Raw genomic sequence first — 26,728 nt, forward strand, 5'->3', positions numbered from 1 at the left:
GTATGTGTGTTCATATATCACATGTATATTCATATGTCATAGACATGATATATGAAGGAAGTTGCCTTGGGCTTGAGTGCATCAGAAGAAATTAGGTATGATTTCTCACAAGCATGGGATTTCTCTAAAAAGAAAATTACGGTATCTGTAAATGGACTGTGTTGAGTTTAACAACTTTTTGAACATACTAAAAGCCAATGCATCGTCCATTGAATGACCATAACACATATTTTCTATGTGTATTGAAAGTGAATTGTAGCTTCATGAAGTCATGAAGAGAAAGGGAGAGAACACAAGACTGAAAGAGAGCGGGAGAGAGAAGATACAATGACTTCTGAATTATATGCATATTATTTTCACCAAGTCACCAAGCCCTTCCATGCTCCAGAATCAAGTTTCCCACCATATCTCCCTCCTGTCAAGATTATTTCCAGCTGAATCAGTTACATATGCCTGTAACTCGAGAGCTTAAAACAATGACCAATGTGTTCTGTAAGCAGGAATCTGAGAGTTAAAAGTCCTCCAACTCAGCCTTTCAGTGCTGGAACAATAAACATCTAAATATTTGACTCAGAAAGGACATATTTCGGGCTCATTCACATGAGTCCCATCATAACTCAGATTACAGCTAGATGGTTGTGAGAGTCACCAATTCCTTTCCACATGGCCTCAAGTGCTTGGCAGCTAATGCTAGTGAGGAAGAAGGAACAAGAAGAAAAGCAACACCTCTTTGTAGGATTACTTTGGAAATGGTGCCCCTGTTACTCTGGCTTATTCTGTTATTTTATTATTTTATTATTAGTTATACTTTATTCACTTTGTATCCCCCATAAGCCCCTCTCTCCTCCCCTCCCAATTCCACCCTCCCTCCACCTTCTTCACACATGCCCCTCCCCAACTCCACTGGTAGGGGAGGTCCTCTTCTCCTTCCTTCTGATCTTCTTCTATCAGATCACATCAGGAGTGGCTGCATTTTCATCTTCTGTGGCCTGGTAAGGCTGCTCTCTCCTCAAGGGGAAGTGATCAAAGAGCAGGCCAATCAGATTATGTCAGAGGCAGTTCCTCTTCCCATTACTATGTAACCCACTTGGACACTGAACTGTCATGTGCTACTTCTGTGAAGGGGTTCTAGGTTATCTCCATGAATAGTTCTTGGTTGGAGTATGAGAGTATGAGTCTCTATGAAGTTCCCTGTGTTCAAATTTTCTGGTTCTAGTGCTCTCCTTCTGTGGTTCCCGTCCTCTCCAGCTCTTACTATTTCCCACTTCTTACATGAGATTCCATGCACTCTGCCAAACAGTTGGCCATAAGTCTCAGCATCTGCTTTGATAGTCTGCAGGACAGAGGCTTTCAGAGGCCCTCTGTGGTAGGTTCCTAGGTTGTTTCCTGTTTTCTCCTTCTCCTGATGTCCAACCTCTTTGCCTTTCAGGATGGGGACAGAGCATTTTAGTCAGGGTACTCTCTCTTGATTAGTTTCTTTAGATGTACAGTTTTTAGTAGGTATATCCTATGTTATATGTCTATATGAGTGAGTATATACCATGTGTGTCTTTCTGCTTCTGTGACAGCTCACTCAGGATGATCCTTTCTAGATCCTACCATTTACCTGCAAATTTCATGATTTCCTTATTTTTCATTGCAGAGTAAGACTCCATTGTGTAGATGTACTACAATTTCTGCAACCTTTCTTCAGTTGAGACGCATCTGGGCTGTTTCTAGCTTCTGGCTATTACAAATAAGGCTACTACAAACATGGTTGAGCAAATGTCCTTATTGTGTACTTGAGCCTCTTTTGGATATATGCCTAGGAGTGGTATGGCTGGATCTTGAAGAAGTGCTATTCCTAGTTGTCTGAGAAAGCACCAGATTGATTTCCAGAGTGGTTGTAGAAGTTTACATTCCCACCAGCAGTGGAGGAGGGTTCCCCTTTCTCCACAAGCTCTCCAGCATGTGTTCTCACTTGAGTTTTTGATCTTGGCCATTCTGATGGGTGTAAGGTGATATCTCAGGGTCGTTTTGATTTGCATTTCCCTGATGGCTAATGAGGATGAGCATTTCTTTAAGTGTTTCTCTGCCATTCAATATTCCTCTACAGAGAATTCTCTGTTTAGCTCTGTTCCACATTTTTTAATTGGATTACTTGATTTATTGCTGTTTTTCAGCTTCATTAGTTCTTTATACATATACTAGATATCAGTCCTCTGTCAGATAGAGGTTGGTGATGATTCTTTCCCAATCTGTAGGCATTCATTTTGTTTTGATGATGGTGTCCTTTGATTTACAGAAGCTTTTCAGTTTCATGAGGTCCCAATTATTGATTGTTGCTCTTAGAGCCTGTGCTTTGGTATTCTGTTCAGGAAGTTGTCTCCTGTGTCAATGAGTTCAAGGGTATTCCCCACTTTTTTTTCTAACCAACTTAATATGTCTGGTTTTGTGTTGAGGTCTTTGATCTACTTGGACTTTAGTTTTGTGCAGGGTGATAAGTATGGATCTATTTTCATTTTTCTACATGTAGACATCCAGTTAGACCAGCACCATTTGTAAAAGATGCTATCTTTTCTCCATTGTATGGTTTTGGCATCTTTGTTAAAGATCGGGTGTCCATAAGTGTGTGGGTTTATTTCTGGGTCTTCTGTTCGGTACCTTGATCCATCATTCTGTTTCTATGCCAGTACCATGCAGTTTTATTACTGTTGTTCTATAGTACAGCTTGAGATTAGGGCTGGAGATACCTCCAGAAGATCTTTTATTGTAGAGGATTGTTTTAGCAATTCTGGGTTTCTTGTTATTCCATATGAAGTTGATAATTTTTCTTTCCAGGTCTGTAAAGAATTGTGTTGGTAATTTGACAGGAATTGCATTGAATCTGTAGATTGCTTTTGGTAAGATGGCCATTTTTACTATGTTAATCCTGCCAAGCCATGAACATGGGAGATCTTTCCATCTTCTAATTCTTTCTTCAGAGACTTGAAATTTTTTTCATACAAGTTTTTGACTTGCTTGGTTAGGGTTACTCCAAGGTATTTTATGTCATTTGTGGCTATTGTGAAGGGTGTTATTTCCCTAATTTTTCCCTCAGCCCTTTTGTCTTTTGTATACAGGAAGGCTACTGATTTTTTTTAATTAATTTTTGTATCTAGCCACTTTGCTGAAGGTGTTTTTCAGCTGTATGAGTTCCCTGGTAGAGCTTTGGGGTCACTCATGTATACTACCATATCATCTGCAAATAGTGATAATTTGACTCCTTCCTTTCCAATCTGTATCCCCTTGATCTCCTTCAACTGTCTTATTGCTCTAGCAAGGACTTCCAGAACTATGTTGAAGAGATATGGAGAGAGTGGGCAGCCTTGCCTTGTCCCTGATTTCAGTGGGATTGCTTTAAGTTTCTATCCGTTCAGTTTGATGTTGGCTATAGGCTTGCTGTATATCGCCTTTACTATGCTTAGATATGTGCCTTGTATCCCTGATCTCTCCAGTACTTTAAACATGAATGGATGTTGGATTTTGTCAAATGCTTTTTCAGCATCTAGGGAGATTATCATGTGGGGTTTTTTCTTTGAGTTTGTTAATATGGTGGATCACATTGATGGACTTCCATCTATTGAACCACCCCTGCATACCTGGGATGAAGCCTACTTGGTCATAGTGGATGATATCTTTGATGTGTTCTTGTATTCGGTTTGCAAGTCCTTTCTAAGTATTTTTGCATCAATGTTCATAAGGGAGATTGGCCTGAAATTCTCTTTCTTTGTTGGGTCTTTGTGAGGTTTAGGTACCAATGTGACTGTGGCTTCGTAGAATGAGTTTGGTAATGTTCCTTCTGTTTCTATTTTGTGGAATAGTTTGAAGAGAATTGGAGTTAGCTCTTCTTAGAAGGTCTGGTAGAATTCTGCACTGAAACCCTCTGGTCCTGGGCTTTTTGTGGATGGGAGACTTTCGATGACTGCTTCTATTTCCTTGGGGGATATAGGACTATTTAATTGATTTACCTGGTCCTGATTTAGCTTTGGTAAGTGGAATCGATCAAGAAAATTGTCCATTTCATTTTGATTTTCAAATTTTGTTGCATATAGACTTTTGAAGTAAGTCCTAATGATTGTTTGGATTTCCTCAGTGTCTGTAGTTATGTCCCCCTTTTCATTTCTGATTTTGTTGATTTGGATGGTGTCTCTCTGCCTTTTAGTTAGCTTGGCTAAGGGTTTGTCGATCTTGTTGATTTTCTCAAAGAAACAGCTCTTGGTTTCATTGATTCTTTGAACTGTTTTATTTGTTTCTAGTTGATTGATTTCAGCCCTGAGTTTGATTATTTCCAGCCATCTACTCCTTTTTGGTGTGTCTGCTTCTTCTTTTTCTAGGGTTTTTAAGTGAGACAGTAATTTGCTTGAATGAGCTGTCTCGAATTTCTTCTTGAAGGCACTTAGTGCTATGAACTTTCCTCTTAGCACTGCTTTCATTGTGTCCCACAAGTTTGGGTATGTTGTGTCTTCATTTTCATTGAGTTCTAGGAAGACTTTAATTTCTTTCTTTATTTCTTCCCTAACCCAGCTGTCATTTAGTAGCAAGTTGTTCAGTTTCCATGTGTGCGTAGGCTTATTGCTATTTCTGTTGTTGTTGAGGTCCAGCTTTATTCCATCTATTTCTTACATTGTATCTTCCACACCTGAGATTCTTTCTCCCATCTCTTGTAGTCTATTGGTTATACTAAATATGGTTCCTGTTTTCTTCCCTAAGTTCTTTCTTTCCACAATTTCCTCCATTTGTGTTTTCTTTAAGTTTTCCAATTCTATCTTCAGGTCTTGAGCCATTTTCTTGATTTCCTTCACCTGTCTGACTGTATTTTCCTGTTTTTCCATCAATTCCTTCAGCTGTTTGTTTGAACAATCCTCTTTTTCTTTTATTTCATTCAGTGATTTAAGCCTCTCTATAGGCCACAAACTGTTTGGCTGCAACTTCCTCTATTTCTTTACGGATGGCCATAAACTGTTTGTTTTTATCTTCCTCTATTTCTTTACACATTTTATTTGTTCCCTCTGTTATCCTCTTCATGATCATAGATGTTAGGTCCTCTTCTTGCATTTCAATTATTCTGGGGTGTCTAGGGCTACTTGTCCCTGGATAACTGGGTTCTGGAGATGCCATATTGCCCTGGCTTCTGTTGGTTGAACTTTTACGCTGGCCTCTACCCGTTGGGTTCTCTTAGGTGTTTGGAGTTGGTTTCTGGTGGTTCCTGGAATCCTGTGGTAGAGAGAATCCCTTTGGCAGGAAGACGGTTTTTCCTGAAGGAAGCCTTCTTAGCTTTTTGGGTATAGTCACTGGATGGCTGGTGTTTTTCTGGAGTTGCCACTGCTCACCTCAGGTGTAGAGACCTGGGTGGTAACTGTGGTCCTTATTAGTCGAGAGGACTCTCCTCTCACCAAGAGAAGTCCTGAAGATAGCTGCACAGTTTCTTGCTGTGAATTTAGTGATCTGCTGCTGTAACCTGTGTGTCCCGTGGTTTGGTCGGTTTTGTTAGGGATGACTGGTTGCCCCTTGGAGCAGTATCTGGGGGTTGATCTCGGGAATCCTGGGCTTTTGTAGGTCTGAGGTTGGGGCTCTGTGCCCCAGAACCCAAGCAGTAATCTGTGGCGGATGAGTTCTGCTCTCCTGGTAACAGCAGGCTATCTGGTGCACAGCTGGTCCCTGGTTTGTGCCAGTCTGCAGGACCTTTTCTGGGGATATACTGGGTGGTCTAAGTCCATCCCCTTTGCTTAGTTTCCTATGAGAATTTCTCCAGACAGTGACTCCAAGTCTCTGGTGTCCTGGGGCGCACAGTTCTGTCTGTGAGGAATAGTTGGTACAAAGCAGGTCTCTGGGCTGGCGGCATGCACACCTGCCTGCTAGTCTGCAGGAGTTGGGTGCCCAACTACTCTCTGTGCTTCCGGCTTGGGCCCGGATCAGTGATGGCGGCACATACTCGCTGGTCTGTGAGAGACTTTCCCCAGGTAAAGCCTAGGTGGCCCAAGTCAGTACTGTTTCCTTCCTTCCCTGTGGGGGCCTCACAGGACAGGAACTCCCTGTCTCTGTTGCACTAGGGTGCACAGCTTGTCTGTACCGGTGAGCCGTGTGCACAGCCGCTCTCAGTGCTGGAGCTGGCGGCAGGAGCCCCGTTCAGTGATGGCAGCACGTACCCGCTGGTCTGTGAGACTTTTTCCAGGGGAAGACTGGATGACTGGTGGCCAGTCCCACTACTTTCCTTCCCCGTGGGTTTTCTCGCGACTGGGACTCCCGGTCTCTGGTGTTTTTTGTGCCCACCGATCAGCCTGGGAAGGTGATCAGGACATGCAGGTATGAGGCTCTGGTCCAGCATCCTACTGCCTGTGTGACTGGGATCTCTTCCGGGTTCTGGCTGGGTGACCCGAGCGTGGACCCGACTGATTCCCACGCCGCCGTGGGGGTTTCCTCTCACCTGGAAAACACGATCCCTGTTGTTTTAGGGCCCAGAGTTCAGTCTCTTGGTCGCTGTATGGAAAATGTTGCCTGCTCCTCAGATGCCCTGTTCTCCTAGTACTGCCATCTTGCCCCCCCTTATTCTGTTCTTTTATAAGGTCAATACTACAAAGAACCAGGGGAAGCTATCACAAAGGTACCTCACTCCACTCCTGAAATCATCTGACCCAGCTAGTGTGGTTTCAAATGTCATCCATTCCATGAAAAGGACCATCATATTCCTCTGAACTCTTTCCTGATATGTAATTATACTGTGTAACTTACCCTTTACTTACCTTCTGCCTTGTCTTATTACTAAAAATATATCTTTTCTACTAGTTTGTCTTTCACTTGAGATCTTGTTAAGAAACCTGAACTAACCAACTTTCAGACCTCCTGGAATAAAATCTGTACTTGTAACAAAATGCATATGTAATTTTTATGCACATGAAACTTGAGGAGAACCACAGGGATTGTACCATTCACGATTGGTTCATCCTGTAGGTCATATCAATCAATAACGTACTGGGAGAATTAGTACTGTGTTGATCTTTCTCTTGCACATCGATATGCTATAATTTGTTTATTAAATATTCTCCAAAAACCTGTATATTTTCTCCAATTTGGTTCTATTGAGAAATAGAGAAAACTTTAAGAACTAGGGACTAGTGGGAAGTTTGGAATGGGCATACTCCTAAGTAGAGCATCTTGGAACCTTAGTATTTTTTTTTCTTTCCCTCTGTCCATCTGGCCAATAAGGTAGCAAGCACTGTTCCCATATGTTCTCTGACTGTGATGTACTGTCTTACGATGGAGCTAAGGCAATAAAGTCAACATATTGAGTACCAAAACCTCTAAATCCCTGAGCCACATTAAACACTTTCTGTCTCTAAGTTGATGGCCTCAGGTATTTATTACAGTAACAAAAAGCTCACTTAAACACACACAAACATACACTCTAGTGCTTAGCACATGGTGGACTATATGCCAAACTTCTGGAAAAGAAACACCACCAGAAGCAGGCCAAGTCTAAAGTGCAGAATATACAAATTAATCCTGTCTATACTTTGCTGATGGCTATTAATGTGACTTTCAGTAAGTCAGTTCATTACTTTGCACTTCCATTTCTTTACTTAAAAATTTAGCAGACTACTATAAAGTTTCGACTTTTAATCATTTCATGCATGGATCTCTCTTTGTGCATATGAGTGTAGTCATATGTGTGATGATGGCGAGGATGATGGTGTGTGTGTGTGCGACTGTGTATATATATACATATAACATACATATGTGTGTGTGTGTGTGTGTGTGTGTGTGTGTGCGCGCGCGCGTGCGCGCGCGCGCATATGTGGAGGCCAGAGGGCAACCTTAGGGGTCATCTTCAGGAACAATGTTCACTATTCATCTCCTTTGAGACCAACAGGGTTTCTGACTGGCCTGAAGCTCGCCAAAGGAGCTGCACTGACAAGGCAGAAGGCCCAGGAGTGTTCCTATCTCTGTGGTGCAAGAGTAACACCTATGTCTTGGCCAAACCAGCAGTTGTTCGATTAGACTTCCTGACCATCAGGAAGGTATCATGCCTGGCATTGTACACCTAGCTGACCTACGTTTGGTGAAGTCACAGAAGAGAACCTACTATTCCCACCTTTTTGAACCAGTATGATTTTTACCTGTGTTATAAATACTTATCCTTATACAGACAGATAAGTGTAGCTCCTGACCCTTATCATTGAAACTTCTTTAGCAGCAAAGACCATGTAGAAGCCCACAACCTGTCAAAACGCAGAGAACGAGTGACCTCTGAGGTTAGGTAACCTCAGAGAACACTGCAGAGAAGAAAATGGAAATATACAAATATATTCAGACTTGGGGTTCTTATACCTGGATTTGTTTAATAATGTTTAATACTGTTTCAATATCTATATTTGTTGTGAGTCTGTAAAGTTGTTGCTCTCTTCTGGTTTAATTATGGTGGTTTGGCTAAATCTAGGAATTCATCCGTTCCTTTCAAATTTTCTGACTTAATGGAATATAGGTTTTTAAAGTTGTCCCATATAATATATCAATGTTCTGTTTTGATATTTCCCTGTTCATTTCTGACTATGTTAATTAGGATCTTCCTTTTTTTTTCTTTTTATCTTTTCTTTTCTTTTACTTGGTTAATTTGTGTAAAGGTCTGCTGATCTTGTCTAACTTATCAAAGAACCAGCTCTTAGAGTCATTGTTTTTGCATTGTTTTGTCTCTGTTTTATTAATTTCTGTTCTGATTTTTATTACATCTTTCTGTTTCCTGGATTTGGGTTTGGTTTGTTCTTGTTTTTCCAAATTCTTGAGGTGTATCATTAAGTCATTTATGTAGGTGGTCAGAGCTATAATTTTTTTCCACTTACGACTACTTTTAATATGTCTTAGAGGTTTTATTGTATTTTGTTTTTATTTCCACTTGATTCTAGGAATGTATTTTTACTTCCTTCTTAATTTCTTAAGATTCCTTTGCTGTTGCTTTTAACCTTCTTTATATTGTAGTCAGAGGGGATACATGGAGTTATTTCCATTTGGGGAAGGGCATGCATGAAGAAGGAGGAGAGAGGGTAGGATCATGAGGGGAGGAGGGGGGAGCTTAGGGGGGGATACAAAGTGAATAAAGTGTAATTAATAAAAAATAAAAAATAAAAAAGATTCCTTTGCTATTGCTTTTAACCTTCTTTATATTGTAGTCAGAGGAGATACATGGAGTTATTTCCATTTTTCTGAATTTATTAACTTTGTTTCATGTCTCAGAGGTATGTGCTATATCTTTAAAAAGCTTTCATGAGCTGCTAAGTAGTATGCTCACCCATGGATGTTTGGATGAATGGTGTATAAATAGGTCTGTTTGATATATGATTTCACTTGATTCTAATGTTTCTCTGTTATTTTTTGTCCAGATAACCTGTCTATTGGAGAGAATGTGTGTTAAAATCTCCTGTTATTACTGGTCTAGGGTTAATCTGTGACTTTAACTTCTGAAAAGATGCATATGCCCAATGAATGGACTCAGCGAGCTGTGTTTATATGTACACGTGTGGGTGTGGAAATAATTAAACCCAGACATTGTATTGTGCCACAGAAAGAATAGTAAAAACTAATTTAAATAAAGTGAGTTTGCTCATGGAAAAAATATAATTATTTTTCTCCAATAAATACCTCATGTTCTCTTATGTTTAAATTAAAATGTTTAATAAAATGTAAAATAAAATGTTTACACATATGTAAAATGTACATATGTGTACATAGAGAGGTGTGAGCATAGGTATATTTCTTTTTTATTAAGGTTTTATTTTTCTATCAATAAGAGTTTTTTCATTTTGTATCCAAGCAGTAGTTCCCTCCCTTATTTCCTCCCAAACCAACCCCACCCTCCCATGCTCCTCTCTAAGTCCACTGATAAGGGAGGTTCTCCTCCCCTTCCCTCTGACCCTAGATTATCAGGTCCCATCAGGACTGGCTGCATTGTCCTCCTCTGTGGCCTGGTAAGGCTGCTCAGGAGTTGGTGATCAAAGAGCCAGATACTGATTTCATGTCAGAGACAGTCCCTGTTCCCATTACTAGGACACCCACTTGGATACTGAGCTGCCATGGGCTACATCTGTACAGGAGTTCTAGGTTGTATCCATGAATGGTCCTCGGTTGGAGTATCAGTCTCAGAAAAAAAACCCAGTGTCCAGATTTTTAGTTCTGTTGCTCTCCTTGTGGAGCTCCTGTCCTCTCCAGGTCTTACTATCTCCCCCTTCTTTCATAATATTCCCTGCACTCTGCCCAAAGTTTGGTTATGAGTCTCAGCATCTGCTTTGATATACTGCTTGGTAGAGTCTTTCAGAGGCCCTCTGCAGTAGGCTCCTGTCCTGTTTTCTGTCTTCTCCTTCTTCCAATGTCTACCCCATTTGTCTTTCTGAGTGAGAATTGATTATCTTATCCAGGGTCCTCCTTCTTGCTTAGCTTCTTTAGGTGTACAGATTTTAGTATGTTTATCCTATATTACATATCTGATATCCACCTATAAGTGAGTATATACCATGTGTGTCTTTCTGCTTCTGGGATAAATCACTCAGGATGATCTTTTCTAGCTCCCAACACTTGCCTGCAAATTTCATGATTTCTTTGTTTTTAATTGCTAAGTGATATTCCATTGTGTTAATGTACAACAATTTCTGTATCCATTCCTCAACTGAGGGACATCTGGGTTGTTTCCAGCTTCTGGTTATTACGAATAAAGCTGCCATGAACATGGTTGAGCAAATGCCCTTGTTGTGTACTTGAGCATATGCAAATCAAAACAACCCCAAAATTTCACCTTAAACCCATCAGGATGGCTAAGATCAAAAACTCAAGTGACAACAGATGCTAGAGAGGATGTGGAGAAAGGGGAACCTTCCTCCATTGCTGGTGGGAATGTAAACTTGTACAACGACTTTGGAAAGCAATCTGGTGCTTTCTCAGACAATTAGGAATAGTGCTTCCTAAAGATCCAGCTATACCACTCCTAGGCATGCATATACATATATATGTGTGTGTGTGTGTGTGTGTGTGTGTGTGTGTGTGTGTGTATGTATGTATATAACATGGTCAAGTATACAAAAAGGCCATTTGTTCAACCATGTTCTTAGTAGCTTTTTTGTTATAACCCGAATCTGGAAACAACTCAGATGCCCCTCAACTGAGGAATGGATACAGAAATTGTGGCACATTTACACAATGGAATACCACTTAGCAATTAAAAACAAGGAAATCATGAAATTTGCAGGCAAGTGGTGAGAACTAGAAAAAATCATCCTGAGTGAGGTATCCCAGAAGCAGAAAGACACACATGGTATATACTCACTCATAAGTGGATATTAGACATATAGTGTAGGATAGACATACTAAAATCTGTACCTCTAAAGTTAAACCAAAAGGAGGACCCTGGGTAAGATGATCAATCCCCATGCAGAAAGGCAAAGAGGATAGACATTGGAAGAGGGAGAAAACAGGCAACAGGACAGGAGCCTACCACAAAGGGCCTCTGAAAAACTCTCCCAGCAAGGTATGGAAGAAGATGCTGAGACTCATAACCAAACTTTGGGCAGAGTGCAGGGAATATTATGAAAGAAGGGGGAGATAGGCACATCTGGAGGGGACAGGAGCTCCACAAGGAGAGCATCAGATCCAAAATTTCTGGGCCCAGTGGTCTTTTCTAAGACTGATACTCCAACCAAGGACCATGCATGGAGATAACCTAGAACCCCTGCATAGTTGTAGCTCTCGGCAGCTCAGTGTCCAAGTGGGTTCCCTAGTAATGGGTACAGGGACTGTCTCTGACATGAACTCAGTGGCTGGCTCTTTGATCCCCTCTCCCTGATGGGGGAGAAGTCTCACCTAGCCACAGAGGAGGACAATGCAGCCAGTACTGAGGATACCTGATAGACTATGGTCAGAGGGAAGGGGAGGAGGACCTCCCCTATCAGTGGATTTGGGAAGGAGCATGGGAGGAGATAAGGGAGGGAGGGTGGGATTGGGAGTGGATGGGGAGGGGGCTACAGCTGGGATACAAAGTGAATAAACTGTAATTTATAAAATTATAAATGAAAATTTTTAAAAAAATAATAACAAAAGGAAGGGATATCCCCCTCTAAGCTTGAAGCAAACTCAACTCACAGTCACCAAAACAAGTTCAGTGGCTGAGGTAAGCCACCTCAGGGTCCTATAGCACAAGTTAGATGGTTCTCCCCGAAAAAAAAAAAAAAATGTTTTGAGAAAATGGCTTGGATCTTAGAAGGCGATGAGTTTCCTCTCCGGCTTCAGCATTTTCTCTTCTACAGGGAGAAGTTGGAGCTGTCATCTTACACTGCAGGACTGGACAAGCTATGTGAATAAAGGACTAGACACATAAACAGGTGCTTCAGTTCTTAATTCTGTTTTTGTTTTGTTAAGGCACTCAACTGCTGTATTTCTTCCTCCACTTGTAGTACATCCAATCCCACCTACAGAGTGTAAATTGGCACTTCCCTGAGGACTTGGACTCTAATTACATCTTATCTGTTGATCTCTAAATTCCTACAAGTTCAAGGACTCCACCTACTCTCCAGGAATGAAGAACTGGATTCAGCTGCTTCCTCACGTTCTTCTGACTTCAGCTTCCTGTCCTTGCTCCCATCCTAGTTATGTGATCCTAAAACTGTTCTTACATGTGGGTTTAGATTGCATATGTACATATACATATATACATATATGTGTATGTGTCCATGTAAAATGCATATATGTATGTGTATACACATATGTGTGTGTGTGTGTGTATGTGTGTGTATATGTGTGTGTTCTTTCCTGTTGGTACAATCTAATCAGGGTGTAGAAAACTGAATCCAGAGATATTAATTGGGGGCAAAGAGAGAGAGCTGAGAGAGCTGTTACAGCAGCCGAGAAGGCTAAATTATGGGTCACGCACGCCTCCACACATAACTCTTAACTTCCTGCAGAATTAATGTAAGAAACAGTCTAGCCACCTACCTCTCCATTTATAGGAAGAGGAATGATGATAATAACAATAATAACACTAGTAATTGGTGTTGCTGGCTGACTCTAAACAGAAGCGTATCTTGGTTTCTGTCCCTGGGCAGCACAGTGGTTCACATGATGCGAACTAGCCAAATGTGCTCATGGTTTTGGCATTTTCACTTAATCTCTCTGCCCACCCATCCCCACTACCTTGGCAGCAATCTACATTTCAAAATACATTGCTGTGCCTATGTGAAGTGGGCAACAAAAACAGGTAGCCAGACTCAAAAATCTTTTAGGAAGTGAAGGATCCAAGAGGTCATAATTCTAGAAAAGATGTCAAGCGTGAGCAGGTAAATTCAAAGTCTGCCTGATGAAGAGGATTGTTGCACTCCAGGCAGCTGAGTTCGACATGCAGCTGGGTGTATGCGTATAACATCCCTGAACTGTCTCTTTTACTCGGACAACCTTTGGTACCTGGACAGAGCCACCAAAGAGAAGAGAGGTATAGTGATGAAAAGATGGGACTCAGGACAGGGTCACTAATGCTATCATCAAGCAAGTCACTTTTCTCAGGTGTTAAGCTTTCTCCTCTGTGAAATGTAACACTGTGTGCTACAGTTTCCAGTTTAAGCTTGCCTGATCAGAAACATTTTATCAGTTGTTAATAAGGACATAGGTTTCCTGACCTCTCCTCTAGAGATGTTGGTTCAAAAACTCTAGCTGTGGTGTCCAGGGAAACTACATGTTAACCAGTGGTCCAGGAAAAATCTCCATATACGCAAATCGGCAACACAGGAACCACATAACATCAGAGAGCTCTTCCATGGATCCCTTTCTACTTAAGCCAGAAATTAATTAATTAATTAATTAATTAATTAATTAATTAATGGTCACTATTAAGCTTCTACTCTGTGACTCTCTTCCAGATCCTCAAGACAATAGAAAAAAAATTATTTATTTTAAATCCAGACCACAGTTTCTCTTTCCTCTTCTCCTCCCAGTTCCTGCCCATAGCCACTCCTCTGTTTCTCTTCAGAGAAGGGCTAACCTCTCATTGATATCAACCAACCATGACATATCAAGCTGCAGTAAGACTGGGCACTACCTTTTCTATTAAGGCTAGACAAGTCAACCCAGAAGGTGGAAAGGGTCCCAAAGGCAAGCAACAAGTGTCAAAGACAGCTCCTGTTCCCACTATTAGGAGTCCCACAAGAAGACCAAGCTATACCAGTATAACATACATGCAGAGGGGCCAGGTCGGGCCTATGTGGGCTCCCTGGATGGCCGTTCAGTCTCTGTGAGGCTCTGTAGGCCCAGGTTAGTTGATTCTGTGGGTTTTCCTGTGGTGTCCTTGACCTCCCTGGCTCCTTCCATCCTTCCTTCCCCTCCTCTACAGATTCCCCCAGCTCTGCCTCATGTTAGGCTGTGCGTCTCTACTATTTATACAGACTTAGCCACCGTTTTAAATGTTTTGCCTATGTAATATTCCCAGTAACACCACAAAGCAGATACTATTATTAATCCTGTTTGAAAGATAGATACAGAAGCATGCACAGTGATTAAAGTATTTTCCAAAAGTAGCCTGGATGATATGGAGTTACAGCTGGGAACAATTCCAGCTTCCTGGATGTTGAATCCAGCCCCTCAACTACTTCTGCCCGAACCCTATCCAAGCGTCAACCCTCAGGCAGATGGTGAAGAGTTCAGGAACCCCAGCATTAGATCTTCAGCAGACAGTAAGCACAGTCCTGGAGCAACCCACTAATGCACTAATATAATAGCAGTGCCTTAGAGATAATCTATATCACTTCCCTCAGTCTCTGGAGCCCCTGCACAGCTAATGGGGAAGCTGTTTCCACTACAGTAAACCGATTTTGTCTGTTTACTACATTAAAGTCTGCCAGATTTCATTTGAGTATATAAAAAAAAAAAATCTTGTGATCAAAAATGGGATGCTAGCCATGACTAGGCTCCCGCCTTTGTGCAGCTCAGACAACTGATTCGGAAGCACTGCAGTGCTTCTCCAAACTTCCACACTAAGTGTCAGAGAATGTCAGAAGTTTTCAATTTCCTGTTATGGAATCAAAATAAGCCTGTCAACCAGATAGATTTATTTTTTAAAATAACAAAATTAACAGTTATATGTACCTGTCAATATAAAGATAAGATGAAGAAATCAAGGCAGCAGCATATGATAGCTGAGATTCACAGTGACACCAAATGAAAAACAAAGTAGCCTAAACCAATGACATCTGTGGAGAGTGAAAGACCACAAGTGTTTTTTGCAAAAGCAGTCATATTACCAATACTCAGAAAAACACAACTGGCCTCTCCTGAAGCAGAAAGATGACTAGGGTTGAGAATAGAGGACCACAAACATACTCTAACTGTGACACATTTACTGCCTAGGTAATGAGACTAGAAGTCAAGCAAGCCACTCCAAAGAGAGTCTTGAAATCATAAATGTCAACACGACCAGCACAATAGAGGGTTTCAACACAATAATCTTTGGTGAAGCATTGTCATTCCACACTTAGTGTTTCTGCCCTTAGTGTGGTAACACTTATTATTCCACCATGTTGAGATGAGAGCAGAAACCGTGGAAAGGTGTACTGGGCCCTCCCTTTGTGGAACTTCTACCAGCAGTAACCATAAAGAAATAGTGAGAAAATTCTTCAGAGATCAAGCAGCAACAAGTTCCAAAGGCTGCTCGGTAGATGTTGTGACCGTTATCAGTATGACTGTGTGAGTGACTCAGTTTTGCCATCCGGGCACCGCCCAGAGGTCACAAGAGGTATGAAGTTAATGGGTACCTTGGCATGGAAACTCAAAGTGCTAATATTACCAACTTCTCTTCTTTCCTTCTGCTACTGAATAGTAGATGTTAGTTTCAATGGCAAAATGAAAGGCACAATAGAACCCAAGAAGGTCTCACCAGAAAACATAACAGTGATGAAGTTTGTTAAGTGAGTGCTGGGCAGAGTGCTGGGCAGCCAAGAAAGGGGCAGTTCCCAAGTAAAGTCATTTGACAGCCACTAAGGAGTTTCCAAGCCCAGAAACTAGGGGTTTCTTGATCTAGGTACAGATGTAAACTCCTTGTTAACGTACCTGACTCCAGAAGCATTCTGGTGGAGTCACCACAATGTGCAAACCAGAATCCTGAAGTGTGTTGTCTCTTTCACAAAGCTCAATGATATGAATTCAATTGTTAAATTGCTGTTTATTCGAGATCTTGTGGTCTGAGGAGGCAGAGACTACCATTCTAAAAAACAAACAACAGACTACTGTGTATGTCACCTCCAGCCAGGCTGGCTTCATAGGGAAGGAGCAAAAAAAAAGGCAATATCAACCACCCCAGAGCTCAGTCTTGCCCCTTAGGTCAGGTGCTCTGGTGCATTTCAGAGATCTGTGATGTCTGTGCCCCTTTAATCATGATCGCATGCACTCTCTGTCATTCTGTGGAAGTCTGGGCTGAGGTAGGTCTTGAAAACCTGGAATCTACTTTTTGTGTGGTGCTATCGACCTCCTACTCTTCCTGCCACATACAAGCTGGAAAGGGAGGAAGATATTTCAGAAGAAACCAACCATAGCAGTGTTTCTGTGATATTAAATAACCGGTGCATGTACAGTTCTTTAAACAATGTTGAGTGCAATGTGTCATATAGAATATAAAAGTGTCCCAGTCGGTAACTGCTGTCACCTATCAATACGTCTAAGCGCTCCTAAAAATACAGATGATGAAACATAAACATCTTAACTCATCTATCCTGAATTCATTTTGGTGATAAATGACTCAGAGGTTAAAAAGTTTAAGGGAAGCATATTAAAATAGAAAGAAAAAAAAAGTGTTACTAACCCTAACTTTTCTGCTAAGTGAGAAAAGGCCACTTTTACTGGGTTTCAGCTGAATGGAGCTCAGAATTAGTAACTAAGAGACAGTTGCTTACTGTGAACCAGAGGTATGTCTTGACTTTAATTTCTGTGAATAGCTCACAAGTTTGAGATACACATCTCCTTTTTAGTGTATGTACCCTGCCTGATTCCTGGGACTGTCGCTATGTTCAACTGTATTAGATGCACATGCACATTTGACGTGAAGAAAATAAGATCTACTTGAGTAGATATTCGGACTAGAACATATGAATCTTTTAAATATAGGTACAAAATCAGAAATGAAGTCAGAGACTGGGGCAAAAAGATAACTTGGCAACTACTACTGTTTTGAAGATGTAGGAAGCTGCCGGATTCTGCATGTAGGTGGCTTCTAGGAACTAGACACATCCCTGGCCCACAGCCTGTGAACAAATGTGACTTGATTCCTACAAACAGAGGAGCTTAAACCTGCAAAGAAACTGATCAGTTTGGGAGCAGTGCTCTCCCTAGAGCCGAGCAGGACTCAGCTGGTTCGACATCTTGATGTCAGCTTTGAGACAGACCCTGAGATCCTAGGCATGCCATGCTGTTCTGTTGATGTATAGACATGAATTGCTACAAGAACGTAGTTTTAAGATAATGATCTTGGATTATTTGACTCACAGCAACAGAAAACTACTGCAATGCTAGTAACAGGAAAGAAAATGCTTGTCTAGACTCTGCATAACAGGAAAGAGAGACTTTGAAGCAGTCAAAAAAAAAAAAAACAACTTCTGGAACAGAACATCAACTGATAGCACAGGCATTAAAATCTACAATTAATGAATGGGACCTCATGAAACAGAAAAGCTTCTTTAAGGCAAAGGACACTATCAATAGAACAAAATAACAGCCAACAGAATGGAAAAAGATCTGCATGCAAAAGAGGGCTAATATCCAAAATATATAAAGCACTCAAGAAATTAAACACTGGCAAACCAAATAATGCAATTAAAAAGTGGGGTAAGGAGCTAAACAGATTTCTCAACAGAGGAATATTGAATGGCTGAGAAACACTTAAAGAAATGCTCAGTGTACTTATTAGTCAGGGAAATGCAAAGCAAAACTCTTAGATTCCATCTTTCACCCATCAGAATGACTAAGATTAAAAACTCCAGTGAAAGTACAAGCTGGAGAAGGTGTGGAGAAAGGGAAGCACTCCTCCATTGTTGGTTGGAATGTAAACTTGTACAACCACTGTGGAAATCAATCTGAAGATTTCTCAAGAAATTGGGGCTAGTTCTACCTCAAAACCCAGTTATACTACTGCTGGGCATAAGACCCAAAATATGCTCCCCCGTACCATGAGGACACTTGCTGAACTATGTTTGCAGCAACTTTATTTGTAATATCCAGAAACTGGAAACAACTTAGATGTCCATCTGAAGAATGGATAAGAAATTGTGGTAGATCTACATAAGGACATCTTGAAATTTTTCAGGAAAATAGATGTAACTAGAAAATATCATCCTGAGTGAGGTTACCCAAACCCAAAAGGACACATGTGGTATGTACTCATTTATAAGTGCATATTAGCCATAAAGTACAGGATAATCATAATCCACATACGCAAAGAAGCTAAGTTACAAGGAGGGCCCGAGGGAGGATGATTGCATCTCACTCAGAAGGGGAAATAAAATAGGCATTGGAGGCAGGTGGGTGGAGGGAACTGGGTAGTAAATGGAATGGAGAGGGGGCAGAGGTGGAAATTTGGAGCAGAGAAAGATAGGGAGACAGCTGGGGGAGAGAATGGAAATCCCAAGGTGGGGTCATCTCTGGGATTTTCCAGAGACCTGGGATAGGGGAGGACCCAGGAAGTCTCTAAGGTTCATCCTAGCTGAGACTCCTAGCAGTGGGGGATATGGAGTTTGAAGTGGCCCTCTCCTGTAGCCAGGCAGGATGTCCAGAGAAGGGATAGGGACACCAACCCACCCATAAAGGCGTTTACCCAAAATTGGCCCTGCCTACTAGATGTGCATGGATAAAAATGGAGCAGAGATTGGGAAAATAGAGAAACCTATCCCAGGGGAGAGAACCAATCCCTGACACTGTTAATATTACTCTGTTATGCTTTTTGACAGGACCCCAACGTAACTGCTCTGAGAGGATTTACCTAACAGCTGACAAAAAGGAGGAGGAGGAGGAGGAGGAGGAGGAGGAAGAGGAGAGCTCAAAATCAGATGAGTAAAGACCTGAAGGGAAGAGTTGGGGGTAAAAATGACCAAAACAGATTATATGAAATTCTCAAAAAATTAGTAAAAATATTATTAAAATAAAATATTTTTATAGTACTACAATGTGAATACAAGAAGATTATGACAAAATATTTCTTTATTTAAATGGTCTCTAATAGGTAATTCTCTAGAAATAGAAAGTAGATGAAAGGTTGTCAAGAAACAAAGAGAAAGTGAGGAGTTGTGGAGTGAGAAGTGATTGCTAAAGGATATGGGTTTTCTTTGCATGGTGGAAATAGTCCATAACTATGATGGTGGCTGCACAGCTCTAGGACAACACAGACACACACTGACTTGTATAATGTTGGATAAATTTTATGATATGGAATTTTATTCAAATAAACTGGTGTTACAATTTTTTTTATATTTTAAATTTGTATTTAAACTTTTAGCTTATCAGACCCACCTTTCCCCTTGTTTTTTTACCACCACTGCCTTTTAGCCTTTCTTCTAGCCCATCCCCATTCCTTTGTAATACGTACATGCCCGCAGGACTTTACTCTATCAGGAAACTGCAGTGGTCACACCAGGCTAGGACTCCAGCAGCCTACATTTATTGGCCTTTCTGTCCCTCATTCTGATGTCTCCACTCTTGGTTTCACCTTAAACCCATCAGAATGACAAAGGTTAAAAAATCAAGTGACAACACATGCTGGAGAGGTTGTGGAGAAAGGGGAACCCTCCTCCATTGCTGGTGGGAATGTAAACTTGTACAACCACTTTGGAAATCAATCTGGTGCTTTCTCAGACAATTGGGAATAGTGCTTCCTCAAGATCCAGCTATACCAATTCTAGGCATATATCCAAAAGAAACTCAAGTACACAACAAGGATATTTGCTCAACAGTGTTTGTAGCAGCTTCATTCGTAATAGCCAGAAACTGGAAACAACCGAGATGTCCATCAACGGAGGAATGGATACAGAAATTGTGGTATATTTACACAATGAAATACTATTCAGCAGTTTAAAACAAGGAGATCATGAAATTTGCAGGCAAATCATGGGATCTAGAAAAGATCATTCTGAATGAGGTATCCCAGGAGAGAAAGACACACATGGTATATACTCACTTATATAACCCCATAAGATAGGATAAACATACTGAAATATGTGCACCTAAAAAGGATAAACAAGAAAGAGGACCTGGGGTAAGATGATAAATCCTCACTTAGAAAGATAAATGGGATGGACATGGGAAGTATGAGAAAACAAGAAACAAGACAGGAACCTACCACAGAGGGCCTCTGAAAGACTCTACCTAGCAGTGTATCAAAGCAGATGCTGAGACTCTTAACCCAACCTTCAGCAGAGTGCAGGGAATCATACGATAAAAAGGGGAGTTATATGACGGGGAGAGGACAGGAGCTCCACAAGGACAAAATACATCTGGGCACAGGGGTCTTTTATGAGACTGTTTCTCCAACCAAAGGTCATGTATGGATATAACCTAGAATCTATGCTCGGATGTAGCCCATGGTAGCTCAGTATGTAAGTGAGTTTCCCTAATAATGAAAAATTATTTCTGACGTGAACTCAATGACTGGCTCCTTTACCGCCCCCTTCCCACTGAGGGAGGAACAGCCTTGCTAGGCCACAGAGGAGGACATGGCAGCCAGTCCTGAAGATACCTGATAAGTTAGGGTCAGATGGAAGGGGAGGAGGACCTCCCCTATCAGTGGACTTGGAAAGGGGCAGGGAGGAGATGAGAGAGGGTAGGATTGGGAGGGAATGAGGGAAGGGCCTACAGCTGGGATACAAAGTAAATAACCTATGATTAATATAAAAAATAAAAATTAATATAAAAAATAAACTTTCATCATTGATGTAGATCAGATTAAGTAACTTCCAAACAACGTCTTCTCATTCACATACAGAAGGACCAACTCCCACACCCAAGGCCTAAGATTACTCCATTCTTTTGAAAAGTACAGAACATGTTCAAAATTGATCTTGTAGCAACTCACCTGATCATAGTGAAAGATCTGTGTAACAGGGTCTGAAATGTTTGACATTATCTTTGCTATAGATCCTGGCATGAAATGTCACTTTAAAGGTTCCTTCTCTCTTAGCTAATGCTAGTCATAAAAAACCAGTGGTAATAGCTAAAAGTCATCAATTTCTTACATGAAGGAGGGTTTTCCAAGGTTCAGAACATGAACTCAGTAACAGGGAATCCAGATCTCCTGACTTGTAGGCTACGACACAGCATCACCATGCCATGCCATGTACACAGCTCTCACTTCTGCCCTGACACCTCTACAATGTTACAGGGGCTTTCCTACATCTCCCCTCATTGTCTTTTTCTGGACTCACGGATGTTTCACTACTCTTATGGCTCCTGGCAATAATTATAATAATCCCCAAAAATCTAATAAAATAGTTAATATAAAGCTATAGCATTGCTGTCAAAAAAAAAAAAAAAAAAAAAAGGATAATTGTGACCTGGCCTCCAAGGAAATGGGGAAGTGGTCAAATCACATTACTATTTTTACCTGTTTCTAATTATAGAAGAAGGAATTGTGTGTCTCTAATTGAATGTGCAATCACATGAACAGTGACTCAGAGCTCTGAGAAAAGTAGAACTACATTGACAGCAACCACACTCAAGAGATCCCAATCATTCACTTCTGCCCTTTAAAGTATTCATTTTGCCAATATTAATGAACCAGTGTTGCCCTGGAGGTTCTCATCTGTAAGGTGAGGACTTGAACAATGTGATTTCTGATTTCTTTTCCAGGGCAAAGTCTGTACTTTTAAAGGGTTGTGAAGAAGGAAACTAGGAGACTGGGTAAAAGTTAAGAGTTAAATGGAAGAAAACAGGAAGCAGGAAGTATGAATTTACAGTCTTTGCCTTTATTCAAAGCAAAAGCAAAGCACCGTGGGCTCGGCCCCTCAGCCCTACTCTCTTACCTCTTTCGCTTTTTTACTTGAAATAAATGATGCCTGTAACTATAAATGTAAGTTAAAACTATACACTCTTCATGCATAATACAAACCAACTTCATCAGATCCCTAAGACGGTTCTTCTAAAAAGCCTTTCTAGCATAATATTTTTTTGGGGGGGGATCAGAGATTCATAGCAATCCTTATGGTGACTTACACAAACCATGAGCCACAAAGAATTGCTGCATGAGTGTGACACAACTATGCGGTGAGGAGGATACAAAGAAGGCTGTGAGGCGAGATGGTTTTCACCCTGAATGAACCATCACCTCTTGCCACAAAGCATCTCCTTGCTAGATTCTGAACATAACTCTGTCCACGGTCTGCTAAGGTTCTGGGATATACAGGTGAAAATTAAAGGGATTTGAGGGCTCCTTGGACACATCTCTCCACAAAACAGAAGGAAAGAAGTATCCTTTACATAGACCAGGCCATAGACCACAATTAGTTCCAGTTTCCAAGCACTTCACAATTCACAGTAGCTGAAGAACATTTCACAGTATTTTGAGAACTACCACTGCTGCGGGAAAAAGAACCTCGCCACTCTGATAGATCCACTCGTTAAGCAATGATCAGGCAGACTAAGTTCATGCATTATCTATAGTCACATTTCACTTCTACTTTTTTAATTTTTGTTTTTATTAATTACAATTTATTCTCTTTGTATCGTCCCTGTAGTTCCCTCCCTCCTCCCTTACCAATCCTACTCTCCCTCCTCCTTCTCCACCCATGTCTCTCCCACAGTCCACTGATAGAGGAGGTCCTCCCCTTCCTTCTGATCCTAGTCTATCAGGTCCCATCAGGACTGGCTGCATTGTCTTCCTCTGTGGCCTAGTAAGGCTGCTCCCCCCTCAGGGGGAGGTGATCAAAGGGCAGGCCAATCAGTTCCTGTCAGAGACAGTCCATGTCCCCATTATTATGGAACCTACTTGGACACTGAACTTCCATGGGCTACATCTGAACAGGGGCTCTAGGTTATCTCCATATATGGTCCTTGGTTGGAGTATCAGTCTTACAAAAGACCCTTGTGCCCAGATTTTTTGTTTCTGTTGCTCGCTTTGTGGAACTCCTGTACTCTCTAGATCTTACTATTTCCCATTTCTTTCATTAGATTCCCTGCACTCTGCCCAAAGGTTGGCCATAAGTTTCAGCATCTGCTTTGATACAGGGTATCTGCAGGGTAGAGCCTTTCAAAGGCCCTCTGTGGCAGGCTCCTGTCCTGTTCCCTGTTTTCTCCCTCTTCTGATGCCCATCCTCTGTCTTTCTGAATGGGGATTAAGCATCTTAGCCAGAGTCCTCCTTCTTGATAGGTTTCTTTAGGTATACAGATTTTGGTATGTCTATCCTATACTATATATCTAATATGCACTTATGAGTGAGTATATTCCATGTGTGTCTTCCTGCTTCTGGGATACCTCACTCAGGATGATCTTTTCCAGTTCCCACCATTTACCTGCAAATTTCATGATTTCCTTATTCACTTCTACTTTAAGAGATCATTCTGCATAATTATAAACACATCCTTATAATCCATATTCTTTTATACCTTGGAGAAATACAGTTTCAATAGGGCTGGCCAATTAACAACCAAATGCGAGCTTGAGCACTAATATTTGGGTAGACCGCTGCTTGCTCACCACTGGCTCTATCCTTTCTTCTAGTATCAAAAGACACAGTTAATTGACCTTCGATGAGGCATACTTTTCAACCTTTGCAACTGCATTTCTGCTAGAAGAAGCTATATAAGGGACGTTTACTGGGAAAACTTCTGATAAAGTTTTTTTTTTTTCCTAATAAAAATAGAAGGGACAAAGATGATGTGATCTCTTTGCCCTTAACAAAGATGTTTTTAATCCATCTTGTATAATCTATAACACAAAGCATGAAGTAATTTTTAATGAGAAGAAATTTATTCCTCACACTTCTGGAAAATAAGAAATGCAAGACAGAAGAGCCAGCAATTATCAAGAACCTTTATGTTGCTTTATCCCACTTCAGATTTAAGAAGGCAAGAGAAAGAAAGAGAAGGTAAGCTTTCTCCTTTAATAATGGACATACTCCTGGAAACAAACAGCATTCATCCATGCATGAGGATAAAGCACCAGAAGAGGAAATTATGCCTTAAGGGCCTCACCTCACAGCAGTGTTACAATGGAAACATTGCAGAAGAGTGGGCAGAAATATTACAAGTGCCAGAGGATCAGAGAGTTTGCTCTGAGATTGTGTCTCCCAGAAACTACACTCAAAAAGTCTCACACACATGACTGCCCAAACAGGAGCTGAACAAGAATGAAACCAACTGACATGCCAAACTGGAAAAGGAAAGGCCCATGAGGCTTCGATCTTACACAAAGAACTATAGGCAACTGAGGAAACCTACAAGTGGAAGCAACGCCCTTCCCCAAGAAAAAGCATACCAATCGGTCATTCAGGGCTAAAAGATCAAACCTTGAAACATATATACAGGAAACATACAGACTGAATAGGGTGAAATTAAGAATATATATCTGTATACACATATGATACAATAACAATCAGTGGGAAAAAAAAAGTCATGAATTTGAAGCCAGCAGGAAGGGGTATATGAAAGGGTTGCAGAAATCGTAAGGAAGAAATGTTACAATTATATAATAGTCTCAAAAAACTTCAAATCTGAGTTTCAAATAAGACAAATATTCAAGCCAGGGCAAAGGGCAAGACCTGTGCCATGAAACCATTCATTGTGTGGTTATTGGGGGGGTGGGGATATAAAGGCAGGAGTATCACAGAGACATGCTGTAATGTCACTGAGCAACTGGTCCAGACTACCTATTTGGAAGCAAGCTCACTCAGTCTCCAAAGCATTTGCGTCATCTTCTTGTTACTAAAAGAGTTCTGCATGTAGGAGGGATCCCACAGAGCCCAAGGACTGCAGTGAAGTAACCTTTCCTTGGTCTGTTGAGACCATCCACACCCAACAGCACGGTCCAACATTTGGCCTAGCCTCCGTTAACTACACCAGATTTGCTTCTATTTTGTGTATCATAGGCATATACTATTCACACTCTCTCTTGCAGCTGAAGAGTTGGAGTGAGGAAGAATTTACCATTAAGGTATTTCTGAAGACAGATGTTCCTCATTTTTAATGTAGAACTATTAGATTTCAACTTAATTGAATTTGGTATGAGCTACTTTGAAAAGAATCCTAAGCTAACTAAATTACACAGTCCTGTGTTTCATTTTTTGCATATATCGAAAAGAATCAGAGTTAGAATACACTACTCAGCATTGTGTCACCACAAGCAATAGTTACTTATAGAGAGAAAGAAAAGACTTATCTGGACACGTGGTTCTGAAGGCTCCAGTACCAGATCAGGCTGCTCATCGGTTTAAGCTTCTTTTTCAATTATAAACATTATTATTTACTACAATTCATTCACTTTGTATCCCAGCTGTATCACCCTTCCTCATCTCCTCCCGGTCCCACCCTCCCTCTCTCTTCCCTCCCCATACCCTTCTCCTACTCCACTAATAAGGGATGTCTTCCTCCCCTACTATCTGACCCTCATCTAGCCTATCAGGTCTTATCAGGACTGTCTGGATCCTCTTTCTCTGTGGCCAAGTAAGGCCACCTCACCAGGGGGAGGTGATCAAAGAGCAGACAACTGAGTCCATGCCAGAGACTGCCCCTTCTCCCCTAACTAGGCAACCCCCATGGAGACTGAGTTGCCCATGGACTACATCTGAGCAGGAGTCCAGGTCCTCTCCGTGCATGGCCCTTGGTTGATCCATCAGTCTCTGCAGGCCACCTGAGTCCAGAGTTTTTGGCTCTGTTGGTCTCCTGTGGAGCTCCTGTCCCTTCCAGGTGTTTCTATTTCCCCCTACTTCCATAATTTGCCCAAAATTTGGCTATGATTCTCAGGATCTGCTTTGATATCCTGCTAGGTAGAGTCTTTCAGAGGACCTCTGTGGAAGGCTCCTGTAATGTTCTCTATCTTCTCCTACTTTCAATGTCTACCCTCTTTTCCCTTCTGAAAGAGGATGAAGCAACTTCCCCATGGTTCTCCTTGTTGTTTAGCTTCTTTAGGACTTTAGATTTTAGTATGTTTATCCTATATTAAATGGCTAATATCCACTTATAAAAGTGAGTATATACCATGTATGTGTTTCTGTTTCTGGGTTACCTCACTCGGGATGATCTTTTCTAGTTCTATCCATTTGCCTGCAAATTTCATGGTTTCCTTGTTTTTAATTGTTGAGTAGTATTCCATTGTGTAAATGTACCATAATTTCTGTATCCATTCCTCTGTTGAGGGACATCTAGGTTGTTTCCAGATTCTGGCTATTACGGGTATGGTGGTGAACTCCTTTACTCTCAGCACTCAGGGAGGCACAGGCAGGAGATCCCTGCGAGTTCAAGGTTAAGGATTCTAATAAGGACAAAATGTGTAATAATGCTAGAGGCACAAGTTGGAGCAACTGAACATTCACATCTCTGAACAAAGTTAAAAGACTACAGATTTCTGTACCCCACACACATTTCAAGTGACCTAAAGACGCTCCACTGGGCACTAAGTCCTAAAAGTTTCTCGATCTCTGAAGGTGCCTCAACCTTGAACACATGCACCTTTGCAAGCACTAGAGACACCCATTCAAATCACAGCATAGATCAACTTTGCTGC

This window comes from Psammomys obesus, unplaced genomic scaffold, assembly GCF_907164565.1.
Source record: "Psammomys obesus unplaced genomic scaffold, mPsaObe1.curated_primary_1811, whole genome shotgun sequence".
In the NCBI taxonomy this organism is placed as follows: domain Eukaryota; kingdom Metazoa; phylum Chordata; class Mammalia; order Rodentia; family Muridae; genus Psammomys; species Psammomys obesus.